This window comes from Hyperolius riggenbachi, chromosome 2 (genome assembly GCF_040937935.1).
Source record: "Hyperolius riggenbachi isolate aHypRig1 chromosome 2, aHypRig1.pri, whole genome shotgun sequence".
Lineage (NCBI taxonomy): Eukaryota > Metazoa > Chordata > Amphibia > Anura > Hyperoliidae > Hyperolius > Hyperolius riggenbachi.
Window position 1 is genome coordinate 139,102,262 of NC_090647.1, and position 21,047 is coordinate 139,123,308.

General features: G+C 42.4%; 1 pseudogene; it reads left to right on the forward strand.

The window, feature by feature from the left end:
* Positions 1–20,536, forward strand: part of LOC137544872 (retinol dehydrogenase 7-like) — a 29,680-nt pseudogene extending 9,144 nt beyond the window's left edge.
* Positions 20,537–21,047: the final 511 nt, after the last annotated feature.

A 21,047-nucleotide genomic window follows, 5' to 3' on the forward strand; every position in this document is an offset into this window, starting at 1 on the left:
GAGCTCTGTATCTATTAGCAATTGGGATACCTGTGCTCAAGTAGACTGGATATAAGAACATCCACCACACTCTAAGGCCTGGAACCCACTAGAAAGCACAAATCGCTTGCGATTTGTGATAGCTTTTTGCAAGCGATTTTGGGATCAATTTCCCTGTTCCTATACAATTCATTAGAAAGGAAATGCTCCCAAAATGCTGCATGTCCTGTGATTGCGATTTAGGGAAATTGTTAGCAATTTAAAGCGCTCCCTAAACGCTCAAAAAATGCTTTAGTGGGTTCCATGCCTGAGGATATTGGGTCAGATGAACTTTTGGGGCAGTTTGTTTTTTTCCCTGATTCTATGGAAATAGAGCTTATGTCTTGATTCGCACACTGGCTGCTGATAGAATACAGTGTAACTCTATTGGAGACGCCAGGCAGGGGCCCCGGGAACTTTCACTGCCCGGGACCCCAGAACCAGCATGTAACACTATATGTGAGCGCAGTCAAGCCCTGGAGCTGTCACCACTAGGAGCCTGTTCCCAACTGCTCTAAAACTTACCAAACACACAAAGGGAAATACTCACTCCCTAACAGTTCTCTGCTGCTTATATAAAGCCTGCAGGCTGCTTGTAAGCTAATAAGAAGTGCACACACACATATACACCTAGTCTGCAGTAATCAATTAAGCAGATGCTGAGCAATTCAGCCAGTCGTTGGAGAGGGCTTCAGTTGCATAGACAATGGCTGTATGGCCAGCAGGGGGCACCATTGTTCAGGATATTCCCTCTCATCTGCCCCCCTCCTAACTAAACTGCATGGGAATCTACAATAGGATTAAAAACAATAGTGCACATGCTCAGCCTCTACTTAATTGATTACTGCAGACTAGGTGTATATGTGTGTGTGCACTTCTTATTGGCTTACAAGCAGCCTGCAGGCTTTATATAAGCAGCAGAGAACTGTTAGGGAGTGAGTATTTCCCTTTGTGTGTTTGGTAACTCTATTGGAGAGACTTAAAAGCATCACTTAAAGAAAACCTGTAATTGAGAAAAAGTCCCCTGGGGGGTACTTACCTTGTAAGGGGGAAGCCTCTGGATTCTAACAAGGCTTCCCTCATTCTTCTCTGTCCCTCCGTTGTCTAGTTGCAGCCCCCCAAAGTGCGGGCAAGTAAATATTTACCTTCCGTGATCCAGTGCAGGCGTACTAGCGGATCTCCCTTCGGGTAAGATGGAAATAGCCAAACCGATCGATCTGCTCTACTGTGCAGGCGTGAGTCCTTTTGTGCCTGCACAGTAGAGCGGATACGATCGGGTTTGGCAATTTCCACCTTACCCGAAGGAAGAGCTGCTACTGCACCTGCGCTGGATCCTGACAAGGTAAATAAATCAGCGCCTATCAGGCTTGTCAGGGGAGGATTGCAGGAAGCTTCGGGGGAGCCATCGCTGGATTGCCTGCAGTTACAGGGATGGGGGAAGCCTCATTGAGAACCTAAGGCTTCCCCCCTCCCGAGGTGAGTAACCACCAGGGGATGTTTTTTTAGTACACAGTTTTCTTTAAAGAACAACTGTAGCAAGAGGGATATGGAGGCTGCCATATTTATTTCCTTTTAAGCAATACCAGTTGCCTGGCTATCCTACTGATCCTCTGCCTCTAATACTTTTAGCCATAGACACTAAACAAGCACACAGATCAGGGGTGTCTGACATTATTGTCAGATTGTCAGATTATTGTCAGATCTGGCAAGATTACTGTATGCTTGTGTGAGAAAACGCGGAAGAGCCGCCGCAAATACTCAGAGTAAGGCGGCTGATTCCGCGTCTTGATTCCGCATCTAGCATGGCATCTGGAGTCTTTAGGCACGCATCCACTAGCGGGACGGAACGCGGAGAAACCACCGCATGCCCAGCGGGATCAGGGTGGCGGAGTCCACGTCCGACGCGGCAGTCGGTGCGCATAGGCCTACTACTGACACAGTGGCTGAGCACGGGGAAGCCGCCGTATGCTCGGTTGGCGGTGCGGCTGCCCCCGCGCTCGAACAGGCTGACACATTACAACACATGTCTGGTGTGGCTGGGACTGATAGTCCACACTAGCTCAGGAGGACGCGCGCGTGCGCAGAGAGGCGGGGCCTTTATGACAGTCAGAAGGGAGTCAGCTGACCAGGCCGGTCAGCTGACAATTTCAGCAACTTCCATTGGTCCGGCACTTAGGGGAGGCGCTGGTGAGCGCTGGTGTATATATACTGGATGCTGATCATTTCTCTGGTGTCTGGCGTTGCGATCACTACGTGGTAGCACTCAGACCTTGTCAGTATCTGTGTTATTAGACAGTTTCCAAGGTGTCGATGGCCAAGGATCTCACACCTTAGTCTAGGAAGTCTGTTATTATCTGTATTATATTCTAGATCAGTTTCCAAGGTGTTGACGGCCAAGGAACTCACACCTTAGCTTAGGCATTGTTGATTATTTGTTATGACCTTCTGCTTTCCTGACCATTCTTCTGATCTCTGATTTTGTACCTTTATCATTCTGATACTCTGTTGCCAAATCTCGGCTAGTCTCTGGATTCTGCACCTGCCTTCTGTCTCTGTACCTTATCTGTCCGTGTGTTTACGACCTGGCTTGTCCGACCTCGAGAACTATCTCTCCTGTTAGGAGATAGTTCGCAGATCTGTCAGTGACACTTCTCCATTGGTGTCACTCACGCTCTGTCCTTCCCACTGTCAGTCTGATCAGGAATTGATTGTGGCAAATTTCTAGCAAATTCAATCAAATAGTCAAATCACCCTGATATCAATAAAAAAATTGGCCAGTGCAGTGTATGGCCACCTTTAGATTGTAGGTATTGATTACCTAAAGAGAGGGAAGCCTCAGGATCCTCCCTGCTGTGTTGTCAGTGTCACCCGTCGCTGAGCGCGGCCCACCAGAAGATTAGTTACAATTCTCGTCATTCTTACCAATCCTATTGGGGCTGCGCAGCTCTACCTGCTCCAGCCTGCCCTCAATAGCTGACCCAGCCCATCCACGCATGCGCAGTAAACCAGAGCCACGTGCTGTGCATGCACAGGCGGGCTCGTGCGGCTACTGCACTGACCTACTTCCGGAGGAAGAGCTGCCCCGAAGTGAAGGGAGGCTGCGCTTTGCAATGGAGGCTTTACAGCAGGGAGGCAAACCTTGATAGGATCCTGTGGCTTCCCACTTTTAAGGTATCTATCTGGTTTTGATCCTGAGCTTTGGCTCAGGATCACTTTAAAGATTACCCATTGTTTGCCTGGCAGTCCTGCGGATCTTTCTGGCATCAATAGTGTCTAAATCACACACCTGAAACAAGCATGGGACTAATCTAGTCAGATTATAGTCAGAGAACCTGATTTGCATGCTTGTTTAGGGTCTATGGCTAAAAATATTAGATACAGAGGTTCAGCAGGACGCGTACGTTAAAAAGGGGCGCTGGGAAAAAAGGGCGCCGGGTTTTTAACGATAAGCATGGATAACGTTTAAAAATGTATTGTACTGTATTTCGTTTAAAATTAATGTTTTATAAAGTTATAAATCATTAAATAATGTGCATTAAATCGACAATTGTAAAAACGTTAATCTTTCGTTTAAATAGTGAAACGTATAATAACGTTTAAAATTTTTTTTTACTAAGTAACCCTCCCTGTACCTACCCCTAACCCCTAGACCCCCCTGTTGATGCCTAAACCTAAGACCCCCCCTGTTGGTGCCTAAGTAACCCTCCCTGTACCTACCCCTAACCCCTAGACCCCCCTGTTGGTGCCTAAACCTAAGACCCCCCTGTTGGTGCCTAAACCTTAGACCCCCTGTTGGTGCCTAAACCTAAGACCCCCCTGTTGGTGCCTAAACCTAAGACCCCCTGTTGGTGCCTAAACCTAAGACCCCCCTGTTGGTGCCTAAACCTAAGACCCCCCTTTTGGTGCCTAAACCTAAGACCCCCTGTTGGTGCCTAAACCTAAGACCCCCCTGTTGGTGCCTAAACCTAAGACCCCCCTGTTGGTGCCTAAACCTAAGACCCCCCTGTTGGTTTTTTCGTTTAAAAATAATGTTAAAAAAAAATGTACTGTTTTTCGTTTAAAAATAATGTTTGAAAAAAAATATTGTACTGTTTTTCGTTTAAAAATAATATTTAAAAATGTATAAATCATTAAATAATGTGTAATCATGAGAAACAGTAATAAAACATTAAGTGTCCGGGCGCCGCTTTTAAAACGTTATTTTTCTCCGGCGCCCTTTTTTCCTATCGGGCGCCCATTAAACGATATTTATTATAGGAGTGAATGGCGGCGCCCGATTTGTCCACTAGCCTCAGGCGCCCGAATTTACTGTTACCCAGCAGGACAGCCAAGCAATCTGCATTGTTTGAAAGGATGCAAATCTCACCTCAGGTTACCTTGATTATTCATTTTAATTGTGTTGCTTAGAGCTCTATTTCACCTTGATCCTACTCTGGCGCCAGCAGTTGCATATCTTGCTGTTTCCTGGCTCTCACTTCCATTTTAGGTATTCTGCGGACATTGCCAAAAGTTTCAATGGATAGGCTTGTCAAGGAATGTGTCATTACCGCTGTCTGTCCTGTCTCATCCATCCTTGTCTTCCTCTTTCTGCCTGTGGGGTTGAATTAGAAAGCAGCATTACGCTGTTATGGATTTATGCACTTTATTTTAAGCACTGTGCACACATAGGTTTACATGTGTAAAGTCTTACCCCCCTAAACCTAATATCAGTTAAACAAGAGTTTGCTTTCTTAAAACAGAAAGAATTTGCGAGAATTCAGGCTCTGTACAAATTAACAAGCTGATACATCATTGCATTCCAGCGGATCTGGAGGTGTGTTTAGCTTCTAAGGGCAACAATGGTTAATTTGCATATATTCAGCAGTGATGCACTGGGAGACATCTCAAGCTCACTCCAACCTTAATTCTCGCAAATTCTTTCTGTTTTAAGAAAGCAAACTCTTGTTTTCCTTAGTATTTTAGTAAGGGGGCTTTTAGGACCATTGTAGCCCCTCACACACTCCAATGAGTTCTGGTTCACCATGAGCTTGTTGGTAATGTTAGTTAAACATCAATAAAATAACGAGAGAGCAGATAACCCACAGTGGTCCATATGCAATTAACGTTTTCTCCTGAGTTTTCTCCCAGGTTATATTTTCACAACTTCCAATAAAATGCCTATTAAACCCCAAACAATCAAGGAAATACTCAAAATGATGTTGTTGGTACTTTTTCTAAGTTTTTTGCGAAGTGCTGAAAATTTATTTTAAATGCAATTTGAAAAATTATCTCTTAGGAGAAAACTCAGGAGAAAAATGTAATTGCATATGGGCCCCATAGGCATACAGGTTGCACAGATTATCTGCTTGCACGGCCATATATTTTATGTGTTATCAGGGCTGGTTCTAGACTTTTTACTGCCTGAGGCAAACTTGTGAGGATGTGCCCCCTCCCCCAAATTCGAATGATCGCACAGCACCTGACAGTTTGCACCGCACGTTAGAACTGCGGTGAGCCCCCCCAAAAAACACCTTTAGTATAGGTAGGTAGCCAGGTAAAGGATGCCCCAAATTGGTAGCTAGGTGCAGTTGCCCCCAGTATAGGTTGGCCGGGCACTCTCTCAACTTCCTGTCTCTACCTGGATGCTGCCCCCAAATTTCTGCCACCTGAGGAAGTCACCTCACTTGGCATCATGGGCGGACCAGGCCTGTGTGTTATACAGTATATATACAGCAGTGGCTGGATAGTGTAATGGTTAAGGGCTATGCCTCTGACACAGGAGACCAGGGTTGAAAACTCTGCTCTTCCTGTTCAGTTAGCAAGCACCTATTCAGTAGGAGACATTGGGCAAGACTCCCTAACACTGCTACTGCCTATAGAGTGCATGCTAGTGGCTGCAGCTCTGGCGCTTTGAGTCTGCCAGGAGAAAAGCGTGATATGTTATTTTGTGTATTTATATTATATTTATTAGATGTTAAGTTCTAGGGCCAATATGCAATTAACTTTTTTCTCCTGAGATATCATCTAGGAGATAATTTTCATCTTCTCTTTAAAATAACTTTTCCACATTTTACAGTTGAGAGAGTACCCAAAAGTTGGTGAAAAAAGTATTATCAAAATAATTTTAAGTATTTTCTTGCTTGCTGGTGGGTGGTTTAAGAGACATTTTATGGTAGGGTGTGAAAATATCAACTAAGAGAAAACTCAGGAGAAAAAGTGAATTACACATGGGCATCCAGTGGTTTGCAAAAGTATTCGGTCCCCTTAAAGTTTTCCACATTTTGTCACATTACTGCCACAAACATGAATCAATTTTATTGGAATTCCACGTGAAAGACCAATACAAAGTGGTGTACATGTGAGAAGTGGATCGAAAATCATACATGATTCCAAACATTTTTTACAAATCAATAACTGCTAAGTGGGGTGTGCATAATTATTCGGCCCCCTGAGTCAATACTTTGTAGAACCACCTTTTGCTGCAATTACAGCTGCCAGTCTTTTAGGGTATGTCTCTACCAGCTTTGCACATCTAGAGACTGAAATCCTTGCCCATTCTTCTTTGCAAAACAGCTCCAGCTCAGTCAGATTAGATGGACAGCGTTTGTGAACAGCAGTTTTCAGATCTTGCCACAGATTCTCGATTGGATTTAGATCTGGACTTTGACTGGGCCATTCTAACACATGGCTATGTTTTGTTTTAAACCATTCCATTGTTGCCCTGGCTTTATCTTTAGGGTCGTTGTCCTGCTGGAAGGTGAACCTCCGCCCTAGTCTCAAGTCTTTTGCAGTCTCCAAGAGGTTTTCTTCCAAGATTGCCCTGTATTTGGCTCCATCCATCTTCCCATCAACTCTGACCAGCTTCCCTGTCCCTGCTGAAGAGATGCACCCCCCGAGCATGATGCTGCCACCCCCATATTTGACAGTGGGGATGGTGTGTTCAGAGTGATGTGCAGTGTTAGTTTTCTGCCACACATAGCGTTTTGCATTTTGGCCAAAAAGTTCCATTTTGGTCTCATCCGACCAGAGCACCTTCTTCCACATGTTTGCTGTGTCCCCCACATGGCTTGTGGCAAACTGCAATCGGGACTTCTTATGCTTTTCTGTTAACAATGGCTTTCTTCTTGTCACTCTTCCATAAGAGCCAACTTTGTGCAGTGCACGACTAATAGTTGTCCTATGGACAGGTTCCCCCACCTGAGTTGTAGATCTCTGCAGCTCGTCCAGAGTCACCATGGGCCTCTTGCCTGCATTTCTGATCAGCGCTCTCCTTGTTCGGCCTGTGGCTTTAGGTGGACGGGCTTGTCTTGGTAGGTTTACAGTTGTGCCATACTCCTTCCATTTCTGAATGATCGCTTGAACAGTGCTCTGTGGGATGTTCAAGGCTTTGGAAATCTTTTTGTAGCCTAAGCCTGCTTTAAATTTCTCAATAACGTTATCCCTGGACCCTGACCTGTCTGGTGTGTTCTTTGGACTTCATGGTGTCGTTGCTCTCAATATTCTCTTAGACAACCTCTGAGGCCATCTCAGAGCAGCTGTATTTGTACTGACATAAGATTACACACAGGTGCACTCTATTTAGTCATTAGCACTCATCAGGCAATGTCTATGGGCAACTGACTGCACTCAGACCAAAGGGGGCTGAATAAGTACGCACACCCCACTTTGCAGTTATTGATTTGTAAAAAATGTTTGGAATCATGTATGATTTTCGTTCCGCTTCTCAAGTGTACACCACTTTGTATTGGACTTTCACGCGGAATTCCAATAAAATTGATTCATGTTTGTGGCAGTAATGTGACAAAATGTGGAAAACTTCAAGGGGGCCGAATACTTTTGCAAACCACTGTAAGTGTTAAAGGGAACCAGAGCTAAAAAATGGCATGTGTGGCCCGGGGTGGGAGGGTGGGGGAGACGATGCTTGGAGGGCAAGCCGCACTGCCAAAAGCAGACCATAGGGAACTACCACATTACTATGCGGTATTCCCCTTCTAGCTGGAATCCAAACAGGAAGTGACGCTCACTTGCTTTGGAAATACGGAAGTGTGCGGAAGTGTATTGTAAAAATACGCTTCTGCGCATGCGCGCTACAACGTTGTAACGCCAACATTTTGGGAAGCCCTGCGTTGCCATAGATTAACATGACTTCCAGTCCGCCGCAGAGCTGGTGCGGTAACGCTGGTATGCGCTGGTGGTATATTGGCGACTTCCGGCGCACCACACTGCATGCTCTATAAAAACACCAATAGACTTTCATGAGCATAGGGGTGAGGTGCAGTAAGATGACCCACGCACCAGTGTGACAGGGCCCTCAATGTCTGTTTTTAGCAAGCTCACTGTAGAAACTGACATCTATTCAAAGGAGCTGCCCTGCCAAAGTATCCCCCTTGCTAACTGCTTACCTCTCGCCTATCATATCTTACTTTCTCTTATCCCGACTGTAAATCCTGTAGTGAAATGAATCTTCTGTCTATACAGGCATAGCTCCCAACTGTCCCTTTTTCGGAGGGACAGTCCCTTTTTGGGAGCCCTGTCCCTCTGTCCCTCTTTACTCCTCATTTGTCCCTCTTTCAGGACTTTGCCCCTCTTTCTATGTAAATATATATAAAACATGTGTTAAATGTCTCTAAACTTCATTCCCATCATTTAAATTGATACATACAGTATCTTATTTTCATATGTTAATATTAAGGAAAATGAACCAGGATAGAAAAGACCAGTGTGGTTTGCATTATAAAACAACATATTTTTCTTATAAAATCTTTATGGCATGCGTGACTAGAGGCGTGGTGAGGCGTGACCAGGGGTGTGGCAGGGGTGTAGCTTTAGTGTCTCTTTTTCTCATCTCAAAAAGTTAGGATGTATGTATACAGGTATTTCTTCTCATCTACATCTGACCTTGTTTGGGGGGGAGGGGAGAAGGGGAGAAGCAGTAATTTTAGTTACTTATAATGGATTTATTTGGCTGATTGCTATTATATTTCACAGCAAGACCCCTTCTACTCCTCTTCACTTTATAATACATGCTGCTTGGCTGGCATAGAGCAAAACAAGCACGCCTATACTGAGTTTGTTTGCATAATGTCACCTGAACAATCATGAAAGCTGAACAATCATTAATCAGCTTATAAAACATAGGACACCTGAAGTACACATGAACTGCAGCATTAATTGGCAAAAGCTAACATGCACAAGCGCAGTTCTATGAATTGCCAACTAGTTCTCTGTGAACAGGCACAAATAGTGCAAACAGAAACTGGTAGGCCTGGAACCCACTGAAATCCGCAAACGCAAAACGCAACCGCTAGCGTTTTGTCTGAGCGGTTTGCAAGCGGATTCATGCGCGTTTTCGGTCGCGTTTTGCAACAGTGTATTTTTGCAATATGCATTGAAGCCATATTGCAATGAACAGACACACCCATGGACACTTTGCACCCACCCATTGCAGTCTTCCTCAGTGTGATGACCACAAGTGCATAACAGAAAGAAATTGACAGTTTGATTCATGCAACCTGCGTGATGTTTCTCCCAAGCAAAGGATAGTTGTTAGCGATAAGGCTTTTTTTGCACAGAATTGGACACCATTCATGAAATCTTGGACCAAGCAGAGATCTTTTCTACTGACTTTAGAACTCTCAGTAAACCTGCCATTACTTAAGATGTTGCCGCCTGTGATAAATTTCAAAATGTAAATCAGGGCAAGGAGAGACTTAACAATGGGCAAACACTGACTAAATATTTTATAAATGAATATTGTAAAAATAAGCAATTTTTATTATGTTATTCTTACTACTGTTCCACTTTAATAAAGTAAATCTGTAAACTCGCTAACTGAGAAATCACATGTCCAGCTTTCAAAACGAATATTATTCTTTCTTTTATGTATTACAGGGCTCTGGGGATTGGTGAATAATGCTGGCATAGGCCATACATTTAGTCCTAATGAGTGGCATTCCCGAGAGGACTTTTTCAAGGTCCTGAATGTGAATTTTCTTGGTACGGTGGATGTTACACTGCAGCTGCTGCATCTGGTCAGAAAAGCCCAGGGGCGTGTTGTTAATGTAACTAGCGCTGCGGGGAGACTGGCTGTTTTTGCCGGAGGATACCGCCCATCAAAGTTTGTTGTGGAAGCTTTCTCAGACAGCCTAAGGTAGGTTTGTGCTCTGTCATGTCACATGACGTTTCCTTCAAACAACACATCACATAACTTGTCTGCCTGATCAATCTAAAAATCCCCACTGTATTGCAGATAAAATAGAGCTCTAACATAAAGGATATTAGAATTTTTCACTTAAAGTGTACGTAAGCTGAAGCTCTGTAGTTCAAAATTAAATACTTACCTAAAAAAAGGAAAGCCTCAGGATCGTATAGCGGCTTCTCTTGGTATTCTGATGTCCCCACAGTGCGTGGCCCCCCAGAAGTTTAGTGGGGAGGCATTGTTGCTAATCATATTGGGGCCACGCAGCTCCTCTTCCTGCAGCGTGGCCGTGCAAGCCCACCTGCGTGCAATAAGCTGGAGCCGCTCATGTATGAGCTGCTCTGTGCTACTGCGCATGCACGCCCATGCTCATGTGACTACTGCATGGTCGCTCTCATAGAAGAAGAGGACCATAGCCCAGATATAGAGGAGAGTCACGCTCAGTGACGGGGGACATCGGAGCACCGAGGAAAGCCTCATTAGGATCCTGAAGCTTCCCTCTTTTCAGGTAAGTATGTCATTTTGATCCTGAGCTTCGGCTTGGGATCACTTTAAATTTCTCATTGGATTGACTAAAAATTGAGAATCCTCCTCTTTAGAATACCTCTGAATCAGTAGAAATGGAGCCCATGGTGGGCTAGATTACCATTTCCTGAGTGTCCTGATGCTGCTAATTGTAGTTGGTGTCATTCCTGTTCCCCATCACCTGTCCTCCTACCTCCTGAGCTTTCCGCAAATACCACCAAGCATTGCAGAGATTCTGAACGGGGGAAGGCATGATTTTTTAACTGCACATAGACAGCGCTTTCACTGTGCATGCATGTTTCCGAATTGTGCCCACGTAGTTTTGAATTGTGCAGCGCCTGGGGGAACTTTGTAAAGTATTCAACTGGATGATCCCTTTGAATACTTCGAGGAAAGGGCACCAGGAATGGAGGGGACCCCAAGGACAACAAGCAGCATCAGGACACTCAAGAATAGGTCATCTAGCCTGCCATGGGGTTAATTCATTCTTTCCACTGGTTCAGTGGTACTTCAAAGATGCAAAGGCATTGTTTCAGTATTGTAGTAATAATACAATACAATGGACAGTCATCTGGTGGTGGTAGCTTTTCAACCAAGTTTTAAGGAGACGTTTTTTCAGTGTTGGTGAGGGCTTCTTTTGTTTTTGTTGTTTTCTTCAATTTCAACTTTTTGTGAAAATTGATAAGGTTCCCCTATACACTTCTAAAGCTGGGAGCAACAGGGAGGGGCAGGCATCTATATTATGACATAGGTCACCTCTCAACCCCAGATGCATGGGGTAGTTAACCTCCTCTTCTGTGCCCTGTGGTGGAAGTGAACCCCCTTCTCCTTGACATGGACAATTGGGTCTTGCAAGTGGGGTGAAAAATATCTGTTCCCCTCTTGTAGAGTGTTCTTTTTCCCTTCCATTTCATATGAAGTGGTATTGAACACTAACCATTTAAGCCATACCAGCATGCACTGGGGACAAGGGATTAAAGGAGGCTGAGTGGAGGAACAATAATAGAGTTGTGGATTTTTTTTGTTTGTTTTTTATTTTGTTAAAGTAAAAAAAAAAAAAGCTATACTCAAACTAAAACAGAACTAGTGAGGCTAAGAGAACTAGTGGAGCTGAAGAAAAACAGTAGTGTAACAACAAACTTATCTGGTGTTGTCTCTGGAGGCTGCTCTGACAAGGTTGCGCAGCTGCAAGAAGCTTCCTCTTCCTCTTTGTTCAGACGCATCCCCGGTTCCCCTGTAGATGTGAGTCAGCGTGTTGTTTCTGGCAGTCTCCCTGGGAGGACGCACGCAGCTCAGAGCTGCCTTTATAGGTTAAGGAGGCGTGTCTGAGGTGTGTCAGCTGATTCCTGCGGTTAGCTGACACTTGCAGCAGGGATGTTGCTGATTGATCCGATTTTCCTGAGGGCTTGGTCTGTGATCTATTCCTTCTATATAAGCCCAGGGCATTCAGTTGCTCACTGTCCGTTATACCTATCAGTTCGCTGAGCTATGCAGGGCTGTGGAGTCGGTCCAAAAATCCACCGACTCCGACTCCTCAGTTTAGGATTCCACCGACTCCGACTCCACGACTCCGACTCCACGACTCCGACTCCTCTAATTTGCATATTACAATTTTGTTGATTAAAAGTATGTAACATGAAATTCGTCTCTTAACTGCCAATGCTTAGGAATTTTAAAAGACAACTGAAGTGAGAAGGATATGTAGACTACTATATTTATTCCCTTTAGACTAAAACTAGTCCTTGGTAAGAGTACTTGTAAAAGGTACAAACCGGAACAAAGAACATCTATCAGGCCCTAGGCAATGTAACTGTGGGTACATGTAAGAATGACGTGCAGGTACTCTGCAGGGGAATGAGGAGATTGTAAACAGACAACACCTCTGTGTTCAATGTGCACAGCATTCTCAGTGGATTCCCTGCAGCTCTGTGGGGAGTGCATATGTAGAGTATAGTACTACTGTGTAACAAAGTAAACCTGAGACAGATGAAATTAAAGTTTTATACATACCTGGGGCTTCCTCCAGCCGCCTTCAGGATAATCAGTCCCTCATTGTCCTCCTCCACCACCTGGATCTTCTGCTAGGAGTCCAGGTACTTGAGCCAGTCGGGCGTAGTGCGCATGCACACACTCCGCCGCCAGGAGCATACTACACCTGTGCAGCACTATTGCGCAGGTGCAGAATGTTCCTGGCTGTGGGAGCGGCATGCGGCCGGACAGCGCTGACTGGCTGAATTACCAGGACTCATAGCAGAAGATCCGGGTGGTGGAGGACAGCGAGGGACTGATTAGCCTGAAGGGGGCTGGAGGAAGCCCCAGGTATGTATAAAACTTTACTTTTCATCCGTCTCAGTTACCCTTTAATTTGTAGTCACCAAACCAAATTTTAATAACATATCACATTATTTGATTTCATCAGCAAAGGGAGTGCATACATTTGCATAAATCAGCATCAATGCAGAATTATTTCCATCTCGTTGACCATCTCTATTAGTGACACAGCTACACATCAGGCTTTATTCTTACAGCATAGATGTTATTTAGTATATATAAGAGATTCCTGTGTACACATCATATATACAGTCACAATCAGATATGTATATCTGACCTTAAAAATACGGGGACTGCTTTATTGAAGCAGCACAAGTAACTAATTTTGATTGGTTTATTTCATTTTTGTGCACTAACTAAGCACAGCTATTACTGTATATATACTGTATATATACATTATTTTTAATGACTATTATCTGAGAAATAGAACATTTTATCATATTTTCTTTTTTAATTACAGTTACTAATTCATTAGGAGTCGGAGTCGGAGTCGGTGCATTTTTTCCCGACTCCGACTCCAGGCACCCAAAATTGCCCGACTCCACGACTCCGACTCCACGACTCCGACTCCACAGCCCTGGAGCTATGGACCTTGCCTTGCTATTGTGCCCAAGTCAACTAGGTTTTAGAGCTATATATATATGCAGACACTGCCGATATATGTACTCGAGTTAGATCAGTCTTGTATATTGTATATACTCCTGATTGTTTTCCTGTGTATGACCCGGCGTGCCCCTCACTTTGTTTAGTCTCATCCTTCCAGTACTGCAGACATCTGATACTCGGTTTTTACCTCGGCCTGTTTATGACTCTGTCTCTGTCTCATCCTTCATGTACTGCAGACATCTGATACTCTGTTTAGATCTTGGCCTGTTTACGACTCTGATTTTGTCTGACTCCTGGTACCTCTGTATCTGATACGTGTATGACCTTTGGCTATCCCCGACTTCTCGATTTCTATATATCTGCTAGTATCTAGTGCCCAGGCATTACAAGTAGCAGGTATCCAACAGTGCTCTAGGTCGATAATTGAATTTACCAGTTAATTTGGAAATCTTGCATTAATGGCAAGAGCTAAACTGTAGCAGTAGCATATTGACAATTGAATCAGCAAGTATACTATGTGCAATTCAGAGTTGATGGATGGGAAACTCACTTGCAGAGAGTTAACATCTGCAGTTGAATCAGGCCTCAAGTACGGCGTGTGTTACTGATTCATAGTTAAAGGACCACAAATTAAACATTAAAATTCCCATGCATTTTGTGGCAGAGGACTTTAATTTACTTAGCTGTTATTTATAAGATCATATTTTTGTTTTTATGCTAGATCGCAAAATAAACTAATTTTCTTTAACATTTCTGAATTTTAAGAATTGAGAAAGACTGGTTAATTGTTCCCTCATGTTTACTAGCAACAAATTTCAAACTCTATCCTCAGCTTTACAATTACGGTGACATAAAACTAATAAAAAACCTTTATCATCATCATCCAGTAATAAAAAGGATAGAAATGTTTATTCAGAGTTAGCTAGATACTATAAAGATCAGTTAGGGCTGTAAGGGGAAATATAAAATAATACATGCCTATCTGGCAGGGGGCTCCTCCCCCCGCCATCTGGTTGCCACATAAGAGGCCAACTCTAGAATGGCTCTGTGGCCCCACCTACTTCTACACATGGGTGGGGTACTTTGAACGTAGGGTCCAGGAGCCAGGTAAGAGTAAGCACATTGGGAGAAGGGGGGGGGGGCAGTAATAAAGCCGCCCTGGTACAATTTTGGGACTGGGTATGACAACTCCTCTTGCAAAAAGGATGGAAAACATCTGGAGGTTAAAATACTTTTATAATATGGTAAACAAAATGAGAAGCTTTAATTTCCATGTACCTTATAAGCCCTCTCATAGTTATACTCTATAATCAACATTTTAACACACATCTTGTTGCTTTTCTGCAGGAGAGACATGCGTGAATTTGATGTAAAAGTTTCAATCATAGAAGCAGGGGGTTCCAAACACAAACTCCACATCATCTGGATGCCTTTATAAAAAACACAACGTTACAGTGGGAAAAATTACCTGAAAAGACTAAAGAGGACTATGGAAAAGACTGCTACAAGCAATGTAAGCTGAAACAATTACATGTATTTCATGTATTTTTGTTGTAGCGTGTTGCGTGTAGAATGCCAAACCTGGTCATTTGGTCATGTGGCCTGAAACAGAGAAGAAGGGTAAGACCAAGATTTGTGTGAGGAACTTATAATACTTGTTGACTCAGTGTCAATAGACTGCAGAAAGCAAAATACCATGAGTAAAGTCTAATGTACAATGAGTAATGCATTGCATGCAATGTATTGCATTCTGCTCTACTCTGCATGTGTTCAAACTTTAAGCATGTTATTTTGCTTACCACAGTTTAGTGAATATACCTCTACTGTATATGGCAAAATGTGCAGTCTTAATCTCAGGTTTTCTAGTCAAATTTTAGTACAGCTTTTCTATAAAACCAATCTAAGCTCAAAACTGAACTAGGCAAATTCTCAAAGCAATTGTGTTCATGATTATACATTATAATTATTGCTGTGTGAACTTTTCAAAGTCAAAAACTCATTTTGTAGCTGTGCTTGACTGCAGCTATGCCCGATTTAAAGCGGTATAAACCCCTGACATAATATTCAATAAAAACATGTTTTCCTACTTTTTATATGTGAAAAAAATCTAAATGAATAATAATACTTATGTTCGCTTTTGTGCATAAGCATTATTATTCATTTAGAAATTATACTTTCCCAAAGTACACTTTTTTTGCCCTGAGAGCTGACTTTGCATTTTATTTATAACTGTTTTATTCATTTTCTAACTTAAGCAGAAATACTTTGACTGTCTGTCTTTGTTCAGCTGAGCCTGCAGTATCAGATAAGTGTTTATTTACATTCCTCACTTGATACAATTAAATACAAGATAACATTATCTGCACTTTTTGATTCTTCCAGCTTTGCTGGCAGGGAACTTCTAAGTCCTGTGTGTAACCCTTTTAATGCTGTTCTAGTAAAAAAAATGCTGGTTGTATATAATATGCTGTAAATAATCTATTAGAGCAAAGAAGAAAAGCTGGGGTTCATTCCGCTTTAAGACATCGTGGGGTGTATGCAAAAAACTACACCACACACATAAAATTTAGCTGGAGTTACACAAACTACAAAACATGTATAAAATACATAAATAGTGTAATACACATACAATTTCTAGTAATTACTTTATTTTCTATGCATTTAACCACTTAAGGACCATAAGCTTACACCAGGCTATTTTTTACAATTTAGTGCTCTGCAGCTTTAAATGCCCGCTGCAGAGCCATGCTTCTTAGAACTCAACTGAACCCCCCCTTCTTTTCTGCCCACCAACAGAGCTTTCTGTTGGTGGGCTATGATCGCTGCTGCAGGTTTTTTTTTTTTTTATTAATTTATTTGTCATTTAATTTTTAATAAATGTGTAATTTTATATCCCCTCCCTCCCCCTGGCAACCAATCACATCGATCAGCTCTCATAGGCATCAGCCTATGAGAACCGATCCCTCACTGAGCCTCTCCAGGTGACAGCCAAGTGTCACGGCTGTCTCCAGTACAGGGCTGCTGTAGATCACAGCGCTGTACAATGATCGCCACTGGCAGAAGGTTGACGGAGCGGAGCTCAGTGCACGCGATCCCCTGCAAACCACTCCCCCAGGACTTGTCACCAATTGGCGTCACATGGTCCTGGGGGAGCCACCTTGTGTTAGGCTTGGTGGCTTATGCTTAGGCAGTCATAAGGTGGTTAAAGGAAAAATAAAGAAAACATGAAAAAAATACATCTCCATTTTCAACCACTATAGTTTTTAAATAAAAAATGCTACTGTAGATAAAACTCCTTTGTCCTAGTTATCAGTGATCACATCATTGAAATTTTTGTTTCTAGTACAAAGTATGCCGTCAAAAATGTATTTGGAAATAAAGGTGTTTTTATTTGTATTTGTTTTTCTTATTGTACTCTATAAACAAATTACAAGCCCTTATTTGCAAAAATAACACTAATATACCTCAAGGCATAATGTACTAAGTAATTCCCTAAGGTAACAATTTATGTATGCTCTTTTAAATTAAATCACTTTGGCTTTTTTTACAGGTTTTTTTTTAATTTTAGTAATTATAGGAGAGGGGGAAGAAGTGATTATTGGGCTTGTGTTATACTGTAGATATGGAGGATTTTTTTTTTACTGTAATATTATATTCCATCACTAGATGTCTACTTAGAATGCAGAATTACAGCATTCTAAGCTAACAGGAAATGAAAGTTTGTATACAAGCTTTCTATAAGCTTTCAATGAGTGATCACTGCTATTCACTGCAGCAGGAATTATTCATAAATCAGGAATTTTGATTGGCTTTAGGAACACTCGATCCCATTCATCAATCAATGTTTTAATGTGCGGTGATGGGGATGTGTCACGCATTGCAGCAATAAGCCAATTATCTATGCCCCTGGGACTTTAGATGAAGTCTAAGGGGCTTAGGTATACTACCAATGGTTTGGTAAGCGGTTAATTTGATAAATCCAGTCTGTACATGTACTAACCATAAATACATATGTAATTACATATGTAATTGGCCGTGTGTATGCATGTGCTGCCATCACTTAAAGTGAACCTAAAGCCAAGAAAAAAAAATGAGATTAACTCACCTGGGGCTTCCCTCTGCGCCCTGCAGCCGATCGGTGCCCTCGCAGCCCCGCTCCGATGGTCCAGGACCCGCCGGTGAACACTTCCGGTTTGGCCGGAAGGCCGCAATAGCAGCATAGGGGGCGATATACAGGCTGGGAACACGAAGAATCACTCGCGTTCCCATGCCTGTCGGCCGGTGATGGCCAAATCGGAAGTGTTCGCCGGTGGGTCCTGGACCATCGGAGCGGGGCTGCGAGGGCACCGATTGGCTGCAGGGGGCTGAGGGAAGCCCCAGGTGAGTTAATCTCATTTTTTTTTCTTGGCTTTAGGTTCACTTTAAAAAATGCCTGCCTGTTTTCAACAAAAACTTAGCTTTCTGGGTAGTAAGGGATCTGTATACTATTTTATTGGAATCCTGGGCAGAACCACACACAGCCAATAACATTTCACCTATTCACATCAATGGGAAAGTTTAGAAGGCTTGCCATTCTCACAGCAATAAAGCCAGAGTCACCAACCTTGGCACACTTGGTCACATGGTGATCTAGGTTAAAATTTCAGAGAAAGTGGGTGGATCATAAAACAGCCAATCAAATTTCAGCCATTAATTTTAAATGGAAAAATTTAAAGTAAAGCCATTCTTTTAATATCAGGGTTCTCAAACTTGGCACACTTGGTCACTGGGATTAATATTCAGGAAAGTGGGTGGAGCCTGCAAGAGCCGATCAAAATTCACCTATTGATTTTCAAGAGGAAGATTTAAATTGCTGCCATTCTGTCACTGTTAATGGCAGAGGCCGAAAACCTGCTACAGTCAATCATTGGGTGTTCAAACTCAGAAGAGGGGCAGAGCCACAAACAGCCAATTAGATTCATTTGATTGCAATGTTCACATTATTGATGCCAAGGATCCCAAAGCTCACAAATTTGATTGTTTATCACAATCACTTATATCCTATATAATAAAACCCCTGTGTCCCTGTGTCCTCATCTGTATTTGTGTCCATGCTTCCAGACCTGACAGTTTGCTGCCTGTGAACCTCATTGCATAATGGGAAATAACAGCTTTTTCCAACTGCCAGCAAGCAACATCTCCCTGTGTGCATAGACTTCAGACAACGGTGGGGGACAGGCGAGCAGGACGCGTCTGTGAGCACGTTGTGGGAGAGTAGCACCTTTTTTTTTAATGGGCGGGCCTTTTTACTAGTTGGTTATATTGTATAATAACTAGTTGTTATGCATACTAACAGAAATTAACCACTTCACCCCAAAGGGATTTTACCCTAACGAACAAGAGCAATTTTCACCTTTCAGTGCTCATCCCTTTCATTTGCCAATAGCTTATTCACTACTAATCACAATTAAATGATCTATATCTTGTTTTTTTCACCACCAATTGGGCTTTTTGGGGTTGATATTTGTTTTCAGTAATTACTTTATTTTATATGCATTTTAAAAGGAGAAACAAGGAAAAATGAAAAAATACACTATTTCTCCAATTTCATCCCCTATAGTTTTAATATAAACACTGCTACTACCGGTATGCATAAAACCCACACATTTTATCTGCCTATTTGTCCTGGTTATCACAAGATTTTAAATATGTATCTAGTACAAAGTATGGTGACAATATATTATTTGGAAATAAAGGTATATTTTTTCTATGGTGTTTTTTTTCTCTCACTATTTTCAAGTGCACGTGAATGCGCGGGAGCGTACACGTGCATGCACGTGCATGCGCACAGCGGCATCACCACTGTTTGACTTATAAAAACGTCCTGGAGATGTTAAGAGGCTCTAGCATGACATTTTTATAAGTCAGCTTGTCATTAAGTGGTTAAGCGAAACACATACATTGCTTTTATAACACTACTAGCTGACTTGGTCAGGGTTACACGCTACTGATTAAGATAGCCAGCAACACATTATAAAATCAATGTACAGTTACCCTATTTAGAGAACACACATTACATAGTTTGCATAGCTCAGATAAAGTTTATGTACGCTGTCTGCACACATAACTGTTTATATTGTGCAACCTCTTAGTGTCCTGGTAGACAACATTTAGCAGACTGAAGTTGTTACAGGCACCTTCTTCCTGTGAATTGCATGTTGCCTCCTCATCCGCTACTGCTGCGAAATGTAGTCTGGCATTTATTAATTTTCTACATATTTTGGGTGGCACCTGCTCATGTCTAATTGATCTGCCCACCAACTGAATCCAGAGAAGAGAGGAAACAAGCATTCTCTACACTATTTTGCTTTTTATATGCTGTTTATATTTACCTAACTACCTGACTTTTCTCATTTGCCTTGCTTCATTTTGGGTTTCATTGGGATGTATCTTGGAAGTAGTAGATCTCTTGTTTCTGCACCTTTTTTCTCACTGAAAAGAATTGCATCAACTACCAATATAAGAGGCTAACAATGTTTCTTTCACATTCTTAGATATCAAAGAACTGGAAGGTCTATTAGATGGAGCCAGTCCAAAGATCCACAAAGTCACGAACTGCATGGAGCACGCTCTGACAGCTGTTCACCCCTGGACTAGATACTCACCTGGCTGGGACTGCAAACTTGTCTACATTCCTCTATCCTACCTCCCTACAGTCATATCTGACTATGTTATATATCAGATTGCCTCCAAAACAATTCAAAAGAAAACAACATCTTAGTTCAGCACAAATGAATGTTCGACTTAATCATTATTAGATCTCAATGGCAAATATATCACAAACTACAATCAAATGTCTATAATATTTTGTAACAAAATAAAACGGCTAATATTCCCTGCTTTTTCTTCTGCTAACTCCAATTTTAAAGAGAATCTGTATTGTTAAAATCGCACAAAAGTAAACATACCAGTGCGTTAGGGGACATCTCCTATTACCCTCTGTCACAATTTCACCGCTCCCCGCCGCATTAAAAGTGGTTAAAAACAGTTTTAAAAAGTTTGTTTATAAACAAACAAAATGGCCACCAAAACAGGAAGTAGGTTGATGTACAGTATGTCCACACATAGAAAATACATCCATACACAAGCAGGCTGTATACACCCTTCCTTTTGAATCTCAAGAGATCATTTGTGTGTTTCTTTCCCCCCTGAGGGGGGAGTGCATAGCAGAACCACAACACTGAAGAACTTGGCAGCCTTCCAGACACAGGCTGACAAGTCTGACAAGGGAAATATACATTAATTTATTACAGAGACTGTGATAGTACAAAGTGCTGCAGTAAGCCAGAACACATTAGAATAGCTTTTGGAACTTGTAGGATGATAAAAAACAGGATGCAATTTTTGTTAC